Genomic DNA, 10,073 nt, shown 5'->3' with positions numbered 1-10,073 from the left:
AAAATTAATATATAATTTTTAGGAATTAATACAACAAGCGGTACCACTTTTTGATGAATATTCTTTTTTTATGATTTTCTTTATTTTCATCTTTAAAAAAATTATAAAATAAAAATGAAGTCCAAAAATATTGAAATATTGCAGAAACGATCCCTACATTTTTCTAGGCATGCGAGAAAAAAATGGCATAAAAAAAAGACAAAAAAAGTAGAACGCAGTCAAAACGCCCCCGACCCTCATAGTGGGACGCCCAGGGGCGAGCTCATGGTCCGGGATAGGTCAAAAATTTATATTTTTATTTCTATTTTACATTCTAAAATTAATAAGTCATTTTTAGGAATTAATGCAACAAACGGCTCCATTTTTTGATAAATATTTTATTTTTTATAATTTTCTTTATTTTTCATCTTTAAAAAATATAATAAAATAAAAACGAAGTCAAAATATAATGAAATTTTATAGGCACGATCCCTACATTTTTCTAGGCATACCAGGCACAAAAGCCCTCAAAAAATGACCAAAAAAGTAAAACGCTGTAAACAAGCCCCCTGCTCGCGTAGTAGGACACCCACGGTCCAGCTCAGGGGCGGAGATGCTTCAAAAATTTACATATTTATTTATGTTTTGGATTATAAAATTAATATATGATTTTTAGCAATTAATACGACAAGGGGTACTATTTTTTTGATGAATATTCTATTTTTTATGATTTTTTTATTTTTCGTCTTTAAAAAATATAATCAAATAAAAATGATGTCAAAAAATAATGAACCTTTGCAGAAACGATCCTTAAATTTTTCTAGGTGTGCCAGAAAAAAATGGTCTCATGAAATGACAAAGAAAGTAAAAGACTGTGATAAAGCTCTCGGCCCACGTAGTGGGGCGCCCAGGGGCCAGCTCAGGGGCCGGGATAGGTCAAAACTTGACATGTTTATTTATATTTTACATTCCAAAATTAATATATGATATTTAGGAATTAATGCGAGAAGATGCACCATTTTTTGATGAATATTCTATTTTTTGTGATTTTCTTTATGTTTAATCTTTGAGATTCCATAAATATATGGAATATGAATATTCAAATTCAAAATGGGAAGATAATAATAAGAGAAGGGTACAGTAGCTCGTATCGAATAGTATTCCCGAGATGTGAATCTCACTAAAGCACTTCGAATCAAGATCTTCATCAACATTCCTCGTGGTCTTGCTAATTCTCGTAGACAACCCTGGAACTAGAACTGATTCCGTCTCGTTCCGCCTACCCTTCTTTCATGAGTTTAGGAGTGAATGAGCTAAGCCAGATCTTTCTCTCCCACAGGGATAGGATGTTAAAAGTGAACTTGCTCCACCACCGGGAAAGGAAGGGAATCGATTGCTTGCTTGTGACAAGTAAGTTTTAACTTGTGACAAGTAAGTTATGGACTCGAAGTGGTGGCACAAACCTCATGTCCTGATAATCAAAATGTTAAGGAGGTGAATGCCATCACTACTCGTAGTGGTAAGATTATGGAAGAACCGTCAACAAGTGCCACCACTTCGAGTAGTAAGGAGGTTGTCCCTGAAAAAGATGAGCCAACGAATGTTCCGGTAAAGGTGCCTTTTCCCCAAGCTCTGCGTCCAACTGGAAAAGTATCGGAACACCAAAGTGAGATCCTAGAGCACTTGACTCAAGTGAAGATTAATCTTCCTTTGCTCCATGTTATCAAGCAAGTGCCTGCTTATGCTAAGGTTATCAAGGATCTGTGCACTATCAAAAGGAAGCACCGTGTCAAGAAGACAACATTCTTGACAGAACAGGTAAGCGCGGTGATCGACCAGAAAACACCGCCCAAATATAAAGATCCCGGTTGTCCCACGATTTCCTGTCAAATTGGGACACATGAATTTAGCCAAGCATTGTTAGACCTTGGAGCGAGTGTGAACCTCATGCCTTATTCAGTTTACTCGCAACTTGGTCTTGGAGAAATTAAGCCCACATCCGTGGTTTTGCAGCTAGCTGATCGATCGATCAAGAAGCCTCGGGGAATAGTTGAGGATGTTTTGGTACAAGTTGAGAAGTTCTATTACCCCGCTAATTTTCTCGTTCTAGACACTCAATCCGTGGTGAATATGAAATCTAAGATCCCTATCATTCTTGGAAGGCCTTTCCTTGCCACAGCAAACGCCCTCATCAACTGTAGGAATGGTTTTATGAAGATAACATTTGGGAACATGACTTTGGAGGTTAATGTTTTTAATATTGTGAAGCAGCCACGAGATGATGATGAGTGTTACCAGACCTTCTTGATTAACGCACTCATTTCGGAGGAGGGTCCGTTACTAAGAAACTCTGATGATCTTGAAAACCTCCTTCAGAGTTCCAGACCTGTTGAGTCAAACACCGTTTCTACCATTCACAAAGACTCACAGGGCAGAGGAACCAAGTTTTGGCAACCGCGATTTGAGGAACTTCCCTGTGAGAGAGAAAAGCCAAAACCCTCCATTGAAGAGACCCCAAAATTGAAGCTGGCTCAACTGCCTGAGGGCCTGAAATATGTCTTCCTAGGAGTTGGTGATACCTTTTCTGTTATCATTTCGTCAAAACTTGATGCATTTCAAGAGCAGCGGTTAGTTGACATGCTGCGTGAACACAAATCGGCATTAGGTTGGATGATTGCTGACATTAAGGGTATTAGCCCCTTAATTTGCTCCCATCACATTAACTTGAAAGATGGTGTTAATCCACGAAGGGATCCCCAAAGAAGACTGAACCCGACAATGAAAGAGGTAGTGAAGAATGAAGTCTTGAAGCTTCTGGATGCAAGAATCATATATCCAGTCGCTGATAGCAAGTGGGTCAGTCTAACTCAGGTAGTGCCTAAGAAGTCAGGGGTGACAGTGGTGAAGAATGAGAAAGGGGCTCTTGTTCCCACAAGGACTGTGATGGGTTGGCACATGTGCAGCTGAACGCCGCCACCCACAAGGATCACTTCACACTTCCATTCATCGACCAAATCCTAGAACGTGTGGCTGGTCATCCTTACTATTGCTTTCTTGATGGCTACTCAGGCTACTATCAAATCGAGATCGCATTAGAGGATCAAGATAAGACTACTTTTACCTGTCCTTTTGGTACTTATGCTTTTCAGCGTATGCCACTTAGGTTGTGTAATGCACCAGCCACCTTCCAGAGGTGCATGATGAGCATTTGTAGTGACATGGTTGAGAAGTGTATGGAAGTGTTCATGGATGACTTGACCGTCTTCGGTGAGTCCTTCGACTCGTGCCTTCTCAACTTAGAAGCTGTTCTGACGAGGTGTGAAGAGAAAGGCCTTGTGCTTAACTGGGAAAAGTGCCACTTCATGGTACCATCAGGCATGTTGTTTCTGAGGGAGGGATTGAGGTTGATCATTTTAAGATTGATCTCATCTCTAATTTGCCCATTCCAAATACTGTCAAAGAAGTTCGGTCATTTTTAGGGCATGATGGTTTCTATAGGAGGTTCATACATAATTTTTCAACGATTTCTCATCCATTATGTAACCTCCTAGCCAAAGATGTCGTTTTCAAGTGGACGCCTAAGTGTGAGGATGTTTTCTGAACGCTCGTGGTGAAACTAACTTCTGCCCCCATCATTTAGTCACCAGATTGGAGCTTACCATTCAAGATCATGTGTGACATAAGCAACCATGTTGTTGGGGCTGTCCTAGGTCAGATAAGGGAAGGGAAACCCTTTGTTGTGTACTACGCTAGCCAAACTCTTAACAGCGCTCAAATGAATTATTCAACCACTGAGAAATAGTTGCTTGCTGTAGTGTTCGCACTTGACAAGTTCCGTGCATACTTGATCGGTTCACCCATTACCATTTTCACAGATCATTTTACCCTCAAGTATCTCCTTTCCAAAAAGGATGCTAAGGCGCGATTAATTTGGTGGATCCTTCTGTTGCAGGAATTTGACTTGACCATTAAGGACAAGAAAGGTGTTGAGAATGTTGTGGCAGATCACTTGTCCCGATTAGACTTTCAAGACTCTACTGATGCCCCTGCCATTCGAGATGACTGCCCCGATGAATAAATTTTCACGGTCACTAAGCTACCTTGGTATGCTCACATCGTCAATTACTTAGTGACCGGTGAACTTCCTTCTGATTGGAATGCACAAGATAAACGCAAGTTTCTGGTCTAGGTGCGTAATTTCTTTTGGGATGATCCGTACCTGTTTAAGTACTGCCCCGACCAAATCATGAGGCGTTGCATTCCTGATGATGAGATTCTTAGTGTTTTGAACTTCTGTCATAACGATGCCTGTGGTGGTCACTTCTCTGTGAAAAAGACTGCTGCAAAAATCTTACAGTGTGGTCTTTATTGGCCCACTTTGTTCAAAGGCACTAATGAGTTTTGTCGTTCTTGTGTGAGGTGCCAAAAGTTAGGTGCCCTGTCCTGACGTCATATGATGCCCTTGAACCCAATTCTTGTGATAGAGATATTCGATTGTTGGGGGATAGATTTTATGGGACCTTTTCCACCTTCTTCTGGTTACCTCTACATTCTCCTTGCTGTGGATTACGTTTCTAAATGGGTAGAAGCCGTGCCGTGTCGAACCAATGATAATGCGACAGTTGTGAAGTTCTTGAAAGAGAATGTGTTATCTAGGATTGGTACTCCGCGTGCTATCATCAGTGATCAAGGCACTCATTTTTGCAACTGATCTTTTGAAGCTCTCATGAGAAAATATGGTGTCATTCATAAGGTTGCAACTGCCTACCATCCACAGACTAATGGTCAAGCTGAGTTGGCAAATAGGGAGATTAAACAGATTCTGGAAAAGACGGTAAATCCCGACCATAAGGATTGGTCTTCACGTCTTCTTGACGCTATATAGGCATATCGTACTGCTTACAAGTCCCCTCTTGGGATGTCTCCCTATAGGCTTGTCTTTTGGAAAGCCTGTCATTTACCTGTAGAGCTCGAGCATAAGGCTTACTAGGCTATTAAAGCCCCGAACTTCGATCTTAGTTCTGTAGGTATTAATCGCAAGCTCCAGCTGTCAGAAATTGAGGAGCTGAGAAATGATGCTTACGACAATTCCAGGATCTCCAAGGCTAAGATGAAAGCGGCACATGACAAACAAATCATGAGAAAGAACTTTGAGCCAAATCAGAAGGTGCATCTCTATGACTCCCGTCTGCATCTCCACCCAGGTAAGTTGCGGTTGCGGTGGACTAGTCCATTTTTGGTGAAACAAGTTTTTCCCAACGATACTGTCGAGGTCGAGGACCCGAGTGATGGGAGAGTATTCAGAGTCAATGGCTAGAGACTGAAGCATTACATTGAGCGTGTGAGCCAAGCTGAAGAGATCATTCTTGAGGCTCCGGTTTACCAACCTTGAGGAGTTTGCTTCCAACCCTTTTGTAGCATATTTTTGTTTCTTTGTTTCGTTTGGTGTGTTTTGTGTGCTTTTATTTTCAGTTTGTTTTTGTGTGATTTTATATTTGTTTGTGTGTTTTGGAGAATCAGTTCATGAGGCTCAGCTTAGTTCCAATGTTCATCATCCAGGTGTTCTTTTTCCCTGTCTTTTTCATATTGCATATATTTTTAGACATTAAGGACACTGTCTGATTTTGGGTTGCGGGTGGTGAGCATATTCATGAGTGAGATTAATTTTTGTCTTGTTGTTATTTTGGGTCAAAATTTTTACGAGGTTATCTGAGTATGATTTTAAAATGTTCGGTTTGAGTCAGTTTTTGCTATCTTAATTACCAAGAAATGATTTCCAGAGTTCTTTTTTAGCACATGCTAAACCTCGTGGTAAGATGGTTGTTAACACATTTAGTTGAGAAAAATTCTCGAGTTTAAGGTTTTCATTTTTAGTGAGTTGTGAGAGTTGAGAAAACAGCTTTTTGAACTTTCATTGATCTTTTGAGTTAGTTGATTCATTAACGGAGCACCATTGCTTGACTTGCGACATTTGCTTGAGGGATGATTTTTGGTTAGGAATAATTTTTAAAATTAAGCCATGTGTTTTAAATATTTATCATTTTTCTTTTAATTTTCTTCCAAAAAATAAAAAAATTAAAAAAAGAAAAGAGCAAGAGCATCATTTTATCATCAACGTTTACGTAGTTTGGTTGCACTCACGTCTTGTGCTGCATAGCAGTCAGTCAAAAGAATGCCTCACTACATTAGCTTCGTCAGATATATGTTGTCTCTTGCCTAAAAAAACAAAAAAAAAAGAAAGAAAAGGAAAAAAAAAAGTTTGTGTATATTTATTTGTATTTTTCGGCTCTTTGTTTGTTTATGAGATCTTCCTTTTGACCAGAATGAAATTCTGAAAGCTTGTTTATAGTTTGAGTGATGGTTTGTTCTAAATATTTGATTTTCCTATCATTTGATCAATGTTTGTTTATTAGCTTGTCCTTAAATTGCCTCTTCTCACTTGAGCGTTAACTGATTAACTTCCAACTCCATGAGTGAAAACCCTTTGCATTAAAATATTTCCGACACCCGTGAGGTAAATGGAGTTGAGACTTTTTCTTGGTGAGTTTTTCGATGCTATTTGTGCTATGGACTGTGGTAAGAGGGATACGGTTTGGTGCACACACACACGACTCTAGAGTTATGACTGAAGTAGTTTTGATAGCATTTTCTGATGACTTACTAATGTTTTGTTTGATTGCATAGGTGATTTTGCTAGTTTTGATTTGAATTTTTAGCTTGACATGATTTTTCTTTCGCTTGAATTGCTAGAGACTAGCAATAAGCTGGTTAGGGGTTGTCATAAGTGCATAAAAATGCACCTAAATTGTTCATAATTGCTAAATAAATTAAGTTTTAATTAAATATTTTCGTGGAATTAATATTTTGTGGAAGTATTTGATTTTAATTTAATTTAATTTGTTTTATAGGGAAATAAGACATTTGGGCCAAAACATTTGGGCCAAAATTAAAGAAAATGAAAATGAAGCCCATCAGCCCATCTAAAGCCCTTTAGCTAGCCGTCAGCCGAGCCGATTTGAGCCAAGTCGTTCGAGCCACTCCACAGCCGCACCACGTGGTATTTTCTGGTGAGCCCCCCACGTTTCCCACTCCGCCGCCCGAGCGTTCCGTCCACGCCAAGCCCAGGTCGCGAGTTCCAGCCACGTGCGCGTAAGCCAGCCCTTCTTTCCTCTCTGCATGGGACCCAGCTGTTCCCCCGTGCACGCGCGCTTGGCGCGTACAGATCCCTCCGTCGGGCGAGTTCCCTCCATGCGTGCGTCAGGGCATTCAGCTTTCCTCTCTGCGTGGGTCCCGTATCGCAGGAGCTTCCCAATCAGTTCACGCCACGTGTCCAAGCTGTCGGCTATTTCCTCTCTCAGCCACTCAGCCTACGCCACGTGTCACGTCCGAAGCTAGTTTTTATCAGCATTTTCCAAGCGTCTGTCCTGGACGAATCAAGTTGTGCCACGTGGCGTTTTCTTCACCTGGTCGAGCCGTTCATGCATAATACTGGGGAATCAAGTTGTGCCACGTGGCGTTTTATATTTGAGTGATTAATTTTCTTCTATTTTCTTCTAATTTCTCATATTGATATATTTTGTTGTCAACTTTTATATAAATTTAGTCATGCTCTTTTTATGTAATTGTTGCTCAATATAATTATATCGATAATATTGTTTTATGAGTAGTCTTTTACTGCAATATTACCAACGGTATATTGTCGCTTTAAGATTTCTTGTAAGAATAATTTTTACTAGTTTTCAACGGAATAATTTTTACTAGTTTTCAACGTAAGAATTTTACTCACTCGAATACATTTTAATTCACATGTTCTTCAAATATATATTTTCCGATTGTTAGTTTGGGATGTGAAACTTTCAATTGAGTAATCTCAAAGATCAAAATCTATTCAGGTGAACGAAGCATATAGGAGAATCTCGACGCCTTACCGGTTTTAATTATATTATTTTCTCAAACATTTTTCTACGCTTATTTTCTCAACAAAAATCTCATTTTCTTTAAGTTTATTTTTATTTATCTCCTAACACTTTTTTTTTTATTTGCTAATCTTTTCTTGTCTCTTTTTATCACCTCCTCGTGGGATCGACCGTCCATATTGTGCTACAACTGACCGCTTTGTTTCGACACAATTTGGGCGTAATCAATCCTCCCATGGTACGTTTGGAACAGGTAGGGGTGTGTACAATCCAGCATTGCTTCCATGAGTCTTGGCTTGATGACAAGTCTCGTATTGATCCACAATTCGCCCCACATCCTTAGTAAGCTGTGGCCAAAAGAAATTGTCTTGCACCAGGTTTATGGTCTTGTCTCGGCCAAAATGCCCAGCCAAGCCTCCACTATGAGCTTCTCGGATTATGGCTTCCCTCAATTATCCTTAGGGAACACAAAGCTGTGTACCCTTATACAAGAACCCATCTTGGACCAAAAATTGTTTATATGGCCCCTTTGAACAATACTTTTAAATTCGACCACTTAACGCATCAGCCACTTGTTTAACTTTACCGGACTTGTGCTTGATGACAAAATTGAATGATTGGAGATACTCCACCCACTTTGCATGGCGTGAGTTGAGCTTGTGTTGAGCATTCAAATACTTAAGAGCTTCATGATCTAAAAAAACCCTGAATTAACCCTAAATAAACCCTAAAAAAATCCTACAAATCTTGAAAACCCCGAAATAAACCCTAAATAAATCCTAGAAAAACCCTAAAAAAACCCTAAAAACCCCAAAAACCCTAAAACCCTAAAGGAGCACTAAAAAAACCCTAAAAGCCTCTAAAAAACCCAAAAAAACTAGAAATAAACCCTTAAAACCCCTAAAAAACGCTAAAACCCTAAATAAACTCTGAAAAAATCCTAAATAAACTCTAAAAACCCTAAAAAAACTGAAAAACCCTAAAAAATCCTAACAAAACCTACAAAACCCTAAAAACCCCTAAAAAGTCCTAAAACCCTAAAAAACCGTAAAACCCCAAAAAAAACCCTAAAATGCCAAAAAAAACCCTAAACCCCTCAAAAACCCCTAAAAACCTAAATAAGCGATAAATAAACCCTAAAACAACCCCGAAAAAAACCCCCCAAAACCCTAAAAAAAACCTTTAAAAACCCTAAAGAAACCCTAAAAAACCCTAAAAACCCTAAAAACCACTAAAACCCTAAATAAACCCTAAATAAACCTTAAAAAACACTAAAAGCCTAAAAAAACTCTTAAAACGCTAAAACCCTAAGGAACCCCTAAATAAACCCTTAAAACCCAAAAAAAAAACCCTAAAACCCCTAAAATCCTAAAAAACAGTAAAAGAACCCCAAAAACCCTAAAACCCTAAAGGAGCACTAAAAAAACCCTAAAAGCCTCTAAAAACCCCCTAAAAACCCAAAAAAAAAAAAAACTAGAAATAAACCCTAAAAAGACCTTAAAAACCCTCAAAAACGCTAAAAACCCTAAGTAAACCCTGAAAAAAAAACCCTAAATAAACTCTAAAAACCCTAAAAAAAACTAAAAAACCCTAAAAAAACCCTACAAAACCCTAATAACCCCTAAAAAGTCCTAAAACCCTAAAAAACCGTAAAACCCCAAAAAAAACCCCTAAAATGCCAAAAAAAAATAAAACCCTAAACCCCTAAAAACCTAAATAAGCGATAAATAAACCCTAAAACAACCCCGAAAAAAAACCCCCCAAAACCCTAAAAAAAACCTTTAAAAACCCTAAAGAAACCCTAAAACCCACTAAAACCCTAAATAAACCTTAAAAACCACTAAAAGCCTAAAAAACTCTTAAAACGCTAAAACCCTAAGGAAACCCTAAATAAACCTTTAAACCCCTAAAAAAAACCCTACAAACCCTAAAATCCTAAAAAACCGTAAAAGAACCCCCAAAAACCCTAAAACCCTAAAGGAGCACTAAAAAAACCCTAAAAGCCTCTAAAAAACCCCCTACAAAACCCAAAAAAAAAACTAGAAATAAACCCTAAAAAAACCTTAAAAACCCTCAAAAACGCTAAAAACCCTAAATAAACCCTGAAAAAAATCCTAAATAAACTCTAAAAACCCTACAAAACCCTAAAAACCCCTAAAAAGTCCTAAAACCCTAAAA

This window comes from Morus notabilis, unplaced genomic scaffold, assembly GCF_000414095.1.
Source record: "Morus notabilis unplaced genomic scaffold, ASM41409v2 Scaffold1061, whole genome shotgun sequence".
Lineage (NCBI taxonomy): Eukaryota > Viridiplantae > Streptophyta > Magnoliopsida > Rosales > Moraceae > Morus > Morus notabilis.
This window is presented reverse-complemented; position numbering follows the sequence as displayed.